The sequence below is a fragment of the Neophocaena asiaeorientalis genome, unplaced genomic scaffold, assembly GCF_003031525.2.
Source record: "Neophocaena asiaeorientalis asiaeorientalis breed wild unplaced genomic scaffold, Neophocaena_asiaeorientalis_V1.1 scaffold248, whole genome shotgun sequence".
NCBI classification, from domain to species: Eukaryota; Metazoa; Chordata; class Mammalia; order Artiodactyla; family Phocoenidae; genus Neophocaena; species Neophocaena asiaeorientalis.
The window spans coordinates 1328425-1339894 of record NW_020185320.1 but is presented as its reverse complement, the minus strand read 5'-3'; the positions used below and the strand labels follow the sequence as shown (position 1 = coordinate 1339894).

General features: G+C 40.9%; 1 long non-coding RNA gene and 2 other non-coding genes across 5 annotated transcripts; all 3 read right to left on the bottom strand.

The window, feature by feature from the left end:
• Positions 1 to 4634: 4634 nt before the first annotated feature.
• Positions 4635 to 6552, bottom strand: LOC112392174 (uncharacterized). 3 transcript variants are annotated; one of them, XR_003001641.1, is made up of 6 exons: positions 6493 to 6513; positions 5909 to 5966; positions 5732 to 5806; positions 5570 to 5644; positions 5185 to 5255; positions 4635 to 4966 (listed from the first exon to the last, which is right to left on the bottom strand). It is a non-coding gene; the product is annotated as an uncharacterized LOC112392174 (long non-coding RNA). The 3 variants fall into 3 exon arrangements; XR_003001639.1 differs by lacking the exon at positions 5909 to 5966 and having other exon boundaries at positions 6493 to 6552; XR_003001640.1 differs by lacking the exon at positions 6493 to 6513 and having other exon boundaries at positions 5909 to 6477.
• On the bottom strand, positions 5065 to 5137 carry LOC112392186 (small nucleolar RNA SNORD50). Its single transcript, XR_003001645.1, has one exon. It is a non-coding gene; the product is annotated as a small nucleolar RNA SNORD50 (small nucleolar RNA).
• Positions 5388 to 5457, bottom strand: LOC112392187 (small nucleolar RNA SNORD50). The gene has a single exon (XR_003001646.1). It is a non-coding gene; the product is annotated as a small nucleolar RNA SNORD50 (small nucleolar RNA).
• Positions 6553 to 11470: the final 4918 nt, after the last annotated feature.

Genomic DNA, 11470 nt, shown 5'->3' with positions numbered 1-11470 from the left:
GTAAAAACCTAAAGGGAAAATGTATAAAACCAGAGACATTACATTGCATGGACTTTTTCCATAGTTATTACTCATAAATCTTTAGCTAAATATAAAGTCCCCTAATTATAGCAGTGGCCATTTATCCTTTACTTCTGTCTTAGCCTGTTAAAGCTGCCATAACAAAATACCACAGACTGAATGGCTTAAACAATAGAAATTAATTTTCTCATAGCTCTGGAGGCTGGAAAGTCCAAGATCAAGGTGCCGGCAAGGTAGGTTTTATTCTGAGGCCTCTTGTTTGGGCTTGTAGGCAGCCACCACCACACTGTATCCTCACATGACCTCTTTCTTGTGGGTGCACATGGAGAGGGAGAGTGAGCTCTCTGGTGTTTCTTCTTACAAGGACACTCATCCTATCGGACAAGGGCCCTACCCTTATGACATCATTTAACCTTAATTACTTCCCCTGAGGCTCCATCTCCAAATATTGCCACACTGGGGTTAAGGCTTCAACATATGAATTTTGGGAGGACACAAATATTGAGCCCATCACAAGTTTTCAACTTTTCTCATTACTTTTATCTCTTTTGGAGAACTTAGATCATACCATCATTGCCCACCCTAAATATACATACTGAATTCCATTTTAATGAGACTAACTTGTAATGGGAGTCATTACATTGTATACTAGGCACAGAGTTTAAGAAGTGAAAGGGCAAGTTTCTGCTTGAAAAGAACACACTCTAGGGCCAGAGAGAGATAAACACTAATTAGAAATACAACTGCTATGGGTCATTTTATAGTATAACTGGAGAGGATCTTATTTTACCTCATTTTCATCATCTTTCTGTGGTACATCTCATCTTTGTTATTACCTGGGACAGTTTTCCAGCAGTCTAAGTTTTTTCCCTAATCAACCTGGATCTCAAGGTCAATTTTAACACTACTTTCATCTACACCCTTGATTGGCCCATCATGACTCTGCTCCTCCTGTCCACAGTTTATCCCTAATTTTGGATTAATCCACTGATCTGCTTTCTGCTCCCACATGGATGAGCTCCATAGAAAAGTAGTGAAGAATTATGTTAACTACTACACTTGGTAGTTTTCAGCCTCATCAGGCACTTTAGCACCGCAAGGCAAACCTCTAACTTGTCTGTAGTCAACTCCACTTCTCCAAATCCAGTGTCTGATGAAAACCTTTATCACACTTCGTAAATTCCTCATCTCCTTCTCTCTGGAAGGCCACTTTGCAAAGTTGTCCTTGGATATTAACTCCTTCAATTTTATGCTGACCTCCAGCCTCATTACCCCAAGAAATTATTTCCTTAGCTCTCACCCTTGTTTTCTGAAACTCCTTGATTTTCTATCTAGTTTGTTTCAGATGCGGCAGTTGAACTTGACAACAGGTTTCCCAGTTTTTGTTGATACAAAATCATCTTTAGGATTTGAAATAAACCTGAAATGTCTTACTCCTGGAATGTCCCAGGACTCAACTCTTGGACCACTTCTCCATTGGTATGCACTCCCTTGGTGATCTCACCTTATGGCTTTAAATATACCATCCACATGATGACTCTCCAGCTCAGACCTCTCCCCATATCTCAAACTTACCATGTTCAAAATCAAGCCTCTGCAAAAAGGCGCTTTGGAGAGAGATGGATTTAACCACTATCTTGATTGCAGTAATGGTTTCATGGGTGCATACTTATACTTATCAAACTGTACACTTTAAAAATGAACCATTTATTGTTCTGTAACTGTATTCAGTAGTTAGGAGGCAAGGGCACATCCAGTTTCCTGACCTCAGTAATGTACTGTATTTATAAATATTATTTTTTTCAAATGATGAATTCTATGAGAATTCTGAAATGCTTTTTGCATTGTTAATACTCCTTTGAAAGGAACTATAATCAACTGAGTAAGCATAACTAAGGTAAAGTTCCCAAGTACGTTGGATCATACTGTACTCCATGTGGGATTCTGTGAGATTAAAACTATTTCCTGTTATAACTCAGCTGCATGGCATGCCAGGACCTCAGAGATGGACTGACTAGTGGTCAGGGGGAAGAGGCCAAGACTTGTGAGAATGAGACTGAGTGGTTCTCATATTAGAAAGGTACCCTTCCCGCCCCACCTCAAAATGGTCCATAAAATTTTCAAAGCTTCAGGGCACACTTATATTTTGACCTCATTTCTGTACATACCCCAAAATGTAGAATCAGTGAGGTGGAACAATGCCGGAGGCAGTGGCAATATTCAGTGAGGTAATTATTATAAATACCATGCTTTAAATACTATCTGGATCTCGAACCAAGCTTTTGGGAAGAAATATGGGAAGGAGGGTCCCACCCCCAGGGAGGAGGAATTGACAAAAGATAAGCAGACTATCCTAGTAGGCTGGGATTCAAAGGCTCTAAATTTAATGGGTGAACTGGTTTAAAAATCAGGAAACAGCCAAAAGCTTTCACACAGGCTGGGCAAACAGCAAGGATCATGAAGTGTATAATCAGTTCAGAGGGCACCTGACTGGGAAGTGCAGTGCAGTGGATATTGGATTTCTAGCAATAGAACTAATTTAGAAAACACCAAAAGGTAGGATTGAGCCTACTGTATTTTAAGATAACCTGGAGGCATGGTGTTATGCAGGGAAAATTATTGGCTCAAGTCACACACATGTAGAATCTTTCAATCTGAAACCAACCCTAACCAAGCAGATCCTGGTCTATTTCAGTCCTATTCCTTTATGTTTTTAGGCTTTTGATTTTTAATCTACGCTGCCTCTTTTTGCAGATATGCTCTGGAAGGTAAATCCCTTACCCAGATAACAGCTTAAGGTCCCTGGTCTTAGCTAGTAGTTAGTTGCATATTGTCCAGCTAGGTCAGCATTCACAAATCAGAAGGCCGTAGAGGATAACAAGACCTCTGCTGTGCGAAAGAAAAGTGCTACTAAATCAATCGGTAATTTAAAAGGAAGCTGCTATGTTGAGCTAAGTTCCACTAAAATTGTACCTTTCTGGACCCAACTCTCATCTCTTGTCAAGTGTGTACCCTGCAAAATCAGTAGGGCTCAATAAGCGACTATGTCTCTTCCTACTGAAAACATGTCAAGTTTCAGGGAATTTGAATACCTTTTTTTTAGTTCTCTGTTGCTCAAAAAGCTTGCGGTACTGTAGCATTTCAGTCTTATCCTCCACCTTATTTGTCCCACATCTATCCATCCAACTGATGCCTAAATTCTCAATTTACCGCCCTCGGCATATCATCTTTGGTTGGTGTCTCCTACGCCTAAATGTATCACTTGTTCAATCTTCTCAGTTCTTTGCATCCCTGTATCTTGCCTTCTTTCTTGGTATCTTGTACAACTATTGATGTGACAGAGGATATAGGAAATGTTTTACCCTTGACCTCCCTGGCAGGACCTAGTATAGTGCAATGAAGTATATGTACATTATTTGGATTTTATCAACTAAGGAAATATTATAAGACTGACTGGGAGGGAAAGGAGCAAAACCAGAAGGGACTGAGGGAAAAGAGGTCAGAGGGCTCTAAAGCCAAGTTTTATTCATTTCATGCCTTGTTTTGAAGTGACTGATGTTTGCCAACTTTGACAAAAGGGCAGTTTTCTCTGCAAGTTTTGTGTAGATCCCAATTGGTCTTTAATCATTCATTGTTCGTAATTTACTGACAACCAAGTGCCAGGTAGTTAAGGTATCTAGGTACTTAAGATGTCAGTGTGTGAAACAGATCTTATCGAGCGTGTTGTAAAAGTTCCAACCAAATAAAGCAGGGTAAGGGAGATCAGTGATCAACGGTGCAGATTGCAGTGCCAAAGTTTCCTCATTTCCAAATGCACTGAGTGCAATAAAGAACAATGTAACACAATGCTGTACACGGACTGCTAGAAACATTTTCAGAGCCCCATTTTTGTACACTGTCTTAATACTTGGGCCAAATTCACTATGTGCCTGACCACTACAGGCTTATCAGTCTCATGAACCTGACTGAGCTGCATGGACCCAATCGAATTCTCACCAAGGCAGGTGAACATTTTAAGAAACAGAGTTCATTGTAAGGTGACAAGAATATTGGCACTCTGACTTTGACATTTAAATATGGGCTTGGGAACAATTTATTCATGCAGCTATTTAGGGAAAATGATTATGCACGGAGCCCAACCACCTTGGTTAGATCAGATGCTATTATTGTTTACACTAATCCATTCTGTACAATGTTTGACCAGTTTTAACCCAGATTTTATCAGTGACCTTCCCTCATGGCTCCTGACTGTTATGCTGTGCTCTCTTCCTTAATTTTCAGCATTACTCCTCCCCATTTTTAGCATAAATACCCCTTCATATTACTATTACTAGGACTAAATATTCCACAATTCAGCTAGTATACTGGATAGTTTTGATGCCTGGCCTTCCCTCCCCTCACCCCAGTCATAGGTCCTGTCTCTCTCCTCTGCCCTCACCTTCAGTAATTCTGTAATACTTAGTACCCTGCACAAAGCCAAGGTTTTCCATATCCCCTTGTGATCGCCAAACCCAGTCATCTCTCCCTTCTAAGGATTTTCCTACAATAGTATAAGCTCTCACTTGGCTGTATTTACAATTACGCATTTTAAATTCAGACAGGTGACCAAAGGCTAAACATTCACTCAGAATTATTTAATTACAAGGCTGGACAACTGAAAAAGAATTTTCCATTAAAAACAGTTTCAGAGCTAGAAAGTATCAATAATATACTGGCTAACAGGTTATGACTCTAGGGCAGTGACAAGATTAAACAGAAATGGCTTGAATCTTATGGATGCATTAATCTAGATTTGATGTTGGCTCAGAAATCTATTTACAAATGCAACTTCAAAATTAAATAATCTGTCTTGAGTTTTGTTTTCTTTCCGTGTCCATAAAATGAAGAGCTTTTCCTGATCACCAGTTTTTCATACAACAGACAAGTAAATCTCGTGGCACTAGCCCTAGAAAAGGAAGAACATTTGAGATTTACAAGACTATCAACATCTCAAGAACTTATTTAAAGGAATTTTCAAAAATACTGTCGTCCTTATAATGGTCTATCTCAGAAGCCAGATCCGTATATAAGTTTTTTTCAACAGAAATTCAGGTTCGGGATAGGATCATCATAGATAAGACCAAGGACACAAGATTGATTGTTAAGCAAAATATCTCTACTCACAGACATGTTTACACCTTAGGAACTTCATGGCAAACTGGCCTCTTTCAATAGGCGGACAGCGACCCCTGTCACTGTTGGCAGAGAAGAAAAACACTAGTGTGAAGCAACAGTTTTTCCCCTATAAGAGGCATAAGCTAACAGAGAACTCAGTTATAAAATCCAGGCAACAAAAATTTGTTATCTCATATCTGCATATTGGTCTTATCTCAGAAGCCGAATCCGTACATACTTTTCTTCAGGTAATCCGTTTAGGGATAGCTTTCCTCATTGATCAGACCAAACTCCATTAAGCTCGATCACACTGACAATTACCATAAACCAGAGCAACGTTAAAAGGCAAGTACTACGGAATGCTATAGTAGATGCTGTAAGCCACATAACTTACTTTCAAATGAAGCTGTTCATCATCAATCGGTGATGGTCATAGCTTCATTAGTATTCATCGACCTGCAGGATGCTCCTTCGAGGACAAAAAAATTTCTCATTTACTCTACATGTGGACTAAACACATGCAGACTCAAAGTATTAATACGAGTCCAATACACACCTGGTAAGATTGTCAAGTTTTAACCAAGTCATTTTCCAGCAAACCTCCCATACGTTTTGGAACTTTCCTTTGCATCTAAAAAAAAGAAGTTTAATTTCAAATGATGCTCCATCATCGTTTCTGTAAATCAACAGGTTTACTCCTTCGGTTTAAAAATAAGCCCTCAACAACCCTTACCTCTGCCTCTCCACATAACAGCTCCGTTACACCGAAAGCCATTGTTCTTGCGGGGCATCTATTTAAAATTAAGCATTCTCACAGAGTGTCATAGTTCAAGGTTTTCAGCACTAAACTCCTCCCCTTCAATAATCCTATTTGCACACAGCGCCACCTCGGCACAATACAACTCAGTCTCACGCCGAGTCCGGGGCTGCCCGTTTTGAAATAACTGTTGATCTGGCCATGGGAGAAAGACACCCTATCACAGGACTCTCGCTCTTAACGTTAAGGGTAACTCCCCGCCCCCAAATCCCAGGAATGTTGTCTTCTGCCGGCCGCCTCCCAGGCTCAGTCAGGGGCTGCCCGGGCGTAACAACCAGGCCGCGCGCAGCGCCGCGGCCACCAGCGGCCGCCTCCGCTCGAAGCCGGCCGCCACCACGACTCGGGACACGTGGCGGCCCGGCGGCGCGTTCCCCACGTCCAAGTTTTCATCACCGCACTCTAAGCTCCAATTTCTGAAATCGTTTCACCTTTCTGCAGCCCCCAACCTAAGCTGCGCCGCCCGGGTTCGCTCGGACAACCAGCCCGCAAAGCCCGCTTACCTAGAACCACACAGTACATCCCAAGTCCTGACGTAAAAGACCGAGCGCTGTCGCCAGCAGTTCCCTATATACTCTCTCCCGAGCCGGAAAGAGGCCGCCCCGCCCTCTCGCATCTATTGGACGCTGTAGAGTAAGGGGGCGTGACCGGCTCCTGACGGGGCGCGAGAGCGCGCCAGGAGGCTCTTTTCTTTCGGGGGCTCGTTCCGGGGCGTGGTGCGCGCGCCGTCCCTCCGCGGCGCGCACGCCCACCCCCCGGGCGCGCGCCCGCTGGCTCGCCGCGGTCCGTCGCTTCCGAGTCTGGCTCTACGTGGCGCGGGAGTGGCGCCAGAATTTAAACGAACAGCCGCCTTTGCAGGCGAGGCTACCACCTACACTGAGCCAAGTCTGCTCGCGACGGCTGGGGCGGCTCGGGGCCGGCAGTGGACTTGAGTGTAGCAGTGGACTTGCGTGTAGGGCGGCCTCACCGGGTGACCTGCTTGAGAAGTCGGGCTGGCTGGTTGGCTGGCGCCTGCGGGAGTTGACGCCGGGCGACCGCTGCACGCCCGGAAAGAGAAATTGGCGGGCAGAAATGCTCGGGTGAAAAAAGTCTGTGAAAGCACCGTGTTTCTCCTCCGGTCCACAGTGAGAACGCCGCGCGTCTCGGGAGAGCCGGCCCGCCGCGCGGCACGCGGCCCAGCTGCGCTCAGCGGGACCCGCCCCACCCACACGCCGCCGGGCGCAGGGCGCTGCTGTTAACGCTGATAACGCCCAGAGAATTCACCCCGAGACGGGAGACCCGAGAGGTAAATCCTCCGCTTGGTAGAGGAGAACACTGAGGCTTGAAGTAGCTAAATAATTTTCCTAAATTCACACAACCAAAAAAAAAAAAGGCTTTGCTATTTACATTTTTTTGTACTAAATTCATTATAATGCATGCAGGAGAAAGATTAATTTGAGAAATTTCCCAGAATGCTTTATCCAAACGACACTTCAATTCAGTAGCTATGATTGCATTAATTAGTAAGTACGGGTAAATATACGTACGTATATGCACACACGGGAGCACGTGACATTAGAACATTTCGGCATTTGAAATTTGAGGTATTCATAGCACTTAACAACTAGTTATTATGTACGTGTGCGTTTGTTTATTGTCCTCCGCCGCTCTTTATTTTTCCGCCTTAGAACAGTGCCTGGCATAACGCAGGTGGTCAGTAACTACTGGTTGAATAAACGAATGAATGAATATATGCGGTGGCTTTTTAGAAAATTAAAATGAAGACCGAACTCCAGATTAAAAGATAATGGTGAAAAGCAAATTTCTATAATAGGAATCTAAGCGATGAAGTATTTACTTGGCTGGGCGTTATGTATATTTGAAAATAACCATTTTGTAATGTACAATGTAAATTTGCATATTCCTCATATTAAAAAAACTAAAACAGTACAAAAGGATATAAAAAGCAAAGTAAAAGTTCCTTTTCATATCGCTGGGAATCTTCTCCCTGCTATTAACAGTAACCAATATTAATAGTTTTTGAAACTTTCTATGCACATATATGTACGTATTTTTTCACATGCAAATAGGATGTGTCCTTTTCTGCAACTTGCTTTGCCCCCGGTAAGTATCATAGACATCTTTCTGTATCAGTACATATAGATGACCTTCTTGTTTATAGCCTGCATGGTATTCAGTTGGATGTGTCATAATTTCTTAACTTTCCAGCTTTTCACTATTTCAAATAGTGCCGAAGTGAATTACAAGTATATCATAGTGAGCTTGTGAGAAGATCGGCAAGATCGATTTCTAGAAGTGAGGCAACGGTTATGTGCACTTAGATTGTGATAGATATTACTTAATTGTTCCCAGCTTCCTTCCACTCCCATAAAATGGTTGTGTTGTGATTATATTTTGAAGTGTGTTTTGCTAATTGAGAAACATGTATGACTGTTATGGGATGGCCATTGTCACACAATTGAAACCGAAAACTGTTACTCCCTTTGTTCTCTTTGAATCACTGTTTGCTGTGCTGAAGACCCTTAAAATCATCTGGTCAAAAGCAGTATAAAACTCTGACTTATCAATTGAATTACTTGGAGAGATAAAAAGTATCAGATTTCTGGTTCCTAACCTGGAGCTACTAAAGCAGAATATCCAAAAGTGGGACCCAGGAAGCATTTTAAACAAGCATCTGGGACAGTGCTAAAAGGAATATAACATAAAGCACAAATGTGAGTCATATATGTAATTTTGAATATGCTAGTAGCCACTTTTAATTTAAAATAGTAAATAGCATCAGATGAAATTAATTCCAGTACATTTTATTTAACCCAACAGAGCCAAAATATTTTCATTTCAATATATGATCAGCATAAGTTATGTACTCAGTCTTTAAAATCCACTGTATATTTTACACTCACAGCACATCTCAATCTGACTGCCCACATTTCAAGTGCTTCATTGCCACATGGCTAGTGGCTGTTGTATTGGACAGCCCAGGTCTAGGGTGGTTCATATACATATATAAGTTTGAGAACCGCTGTATTAGGGTAAGTGCAGTAGTGCACATCTGATATATATTCCAGTCTTAAAAAAAAAAAAAGACTCCCATATTCCTTTTAACTCATAAACGGATAACTCTAACAAATGCAATGCAAAATGAAATGAATTTAGAGCCTGATTAGTGACAACACTGCCCTCCAGTGAATGTGGCTGATGACTGTAAAGTCAGTACATAATTCATTCAAGACTTTTATCTCTTCAAGGAACAGAAAAACATACTGAGGGGTGAAACCAACAGTTATTGCTCCCACACCTAAAGCAGACAAGCGAAATGCTACCAAATATTTTTAAGTGAGTTAAGAAAGACCATATAAAGGTCAGAACTGAAATTAAAAGTATCCTTGAAGAATTTAGCATACTGAAAACAACTCCTCATATTCTGTTGCAAACTTTCAGATAAGATCATCATTTTAATCATTTTTTTGGAAGAAATGTTCACTGAGCCCCTGGTGCATGCATTGTGCTTCAGGGAAGGTTAATGTGAATACACAAAAGTCCTTGCCCTTCCCGAAAGAGTTTATACTTTAGTAAGAAGTAACCGCCCAATTTTAGACACCTCTGCTTTATATTTTGTTTTGTTTTGTTTTAATTTTTGCTGGAATATAGTTAATTTACAATGTTGTGTTAGTTTCAGGTGTACAGCAAAGTGACTCAGTTATACATATACATATATGCATATACATATATACTCTTTTTTAGATTCTATTTTCATATAGGTCATTACAGAGTATTGAGAAGAGTTCCCTGTGCTATACAGTAGGTCCTCATTAATTATCTATTTCATATATAGTAGTGTAGACACCTCTGCTTTAAAAATTAGACATTCATTAAGGACTTTTAGGTAAGATTATAGTGTGAACCAAATAGTGTTTTAGGAAGAGTTTGGAGAGAAAAAGCAGTGTTTAGAAATTTAGTGCAATCATTTAGATGAGATATTGTGAGGGACACCACTATAATTTTTGCCACGGAGATGGAAGGCAGGGAAGAGAACAACGCATGGTGAGAACTTATGTGCTACTGGGTTCTTGCATGCATTGGATCATGTAATCTTCAAAACAATCCCGGTGTATACTTTAAAGATGAGGAAAATGAGGCATAGAGATCTTGGTCAACTAACTTCCCAAGTCCTTCTGACCCCAGATTCATAATCCTGTCCCCAAAACATGCTGTGGCTGTGTTAAAGGAGGAGATGGTAGAATGTGATGATCTGTGGGGGAAGTGGAGTGGAGCCTAGGCAGGCAAGAGAATGGCAGCTCCACTGACAGGAAGAGGCAAGTCAGAAATGACTGATTTGGGAGCAGGAAAAAGAAGATTCAGTTTTGGTTTTGTTAGATTTTGAGGGGAACATTTGGTTACATTTGTCCAGTGGACCATCAGAAATGTAGAACTGAAGCCCAAGAGAAGAGTCGGGGCTGGAGAAGGACCATTTGGCAAACTAATGAAGATGATGAGTGAGGTCATGTGCACAAATGAGTGTGGGGAGAAAAGAAAAAAGGGCCAGCAGCAGTTGCCTAAAATCAGTACCATAGTGTGTGCAGATATCCTGTAGTAGATAGCATTTGAGCACATAGTCAATACACATAAAGAGCTGGTTAGATAATGAATGTATGAGAAAAAAGTTCACAATTACAGCTTTTGGTTAAATCATGGGAAACATATGTATGCTAAGTTAGGTAATGTAAACATAATTAACTTATTCCAAAGTGGGAAAAAAGTCAGCTTTCAGAAATAAGAATTATCTGATAAGGGATAATATCCAAAAAATATAAAGAACTCACACAACTCAGTAGCAAAAACCCCAAAAAATCCAATTGAAAAATGGACAAAGGATTTGAATAGACAGATTTTTCCAAAGAAGACATACAGATGGCCAACAGGTATTGAGTTGACCAAAAAGTTTGTTCAGTTTTTTCCGTAAGATGGCTCTAGCAGCACTTAGTTATCTTTAACTTCATTCGAAACAATTTTATTAGATTGTGTTGTGACAGCTGTCATATCAGCGTGCATTTAAAAAAGCTCATCAAAATTAGTGAATTTTTGTGTAGCCATTTTAATATTGAAGATGGAAGAAAAGCTACATTTTTGGCATATTATGCTCTATTGTTTCAAGAAAGGTAGAAACACAACTGAAATGGAAAGAAAGATTTGTGCAGTGTATGGAGAAGGTGCTGTAACTAATCGAATGTGTCAAAAGTGATTTGTGAAGTTTTGTGCTAGAGATTTGCTGGACGATGCTCCATGGTCTGGTAGACCAGTTGAAGTTGATAGCAATCAAATCGAGACATTAATTGAGAACAATCAACGTTACACCACTCGGGAGATAGTCGACATACTCAAAATATCCAAATCAAGTGTTGAAAATCATTTGCACCAGCTTGGTTATGTTAATCACTTTGATGTTTGGGTTCCACGTAAGTTAAGCAAAAAAAACCTTCT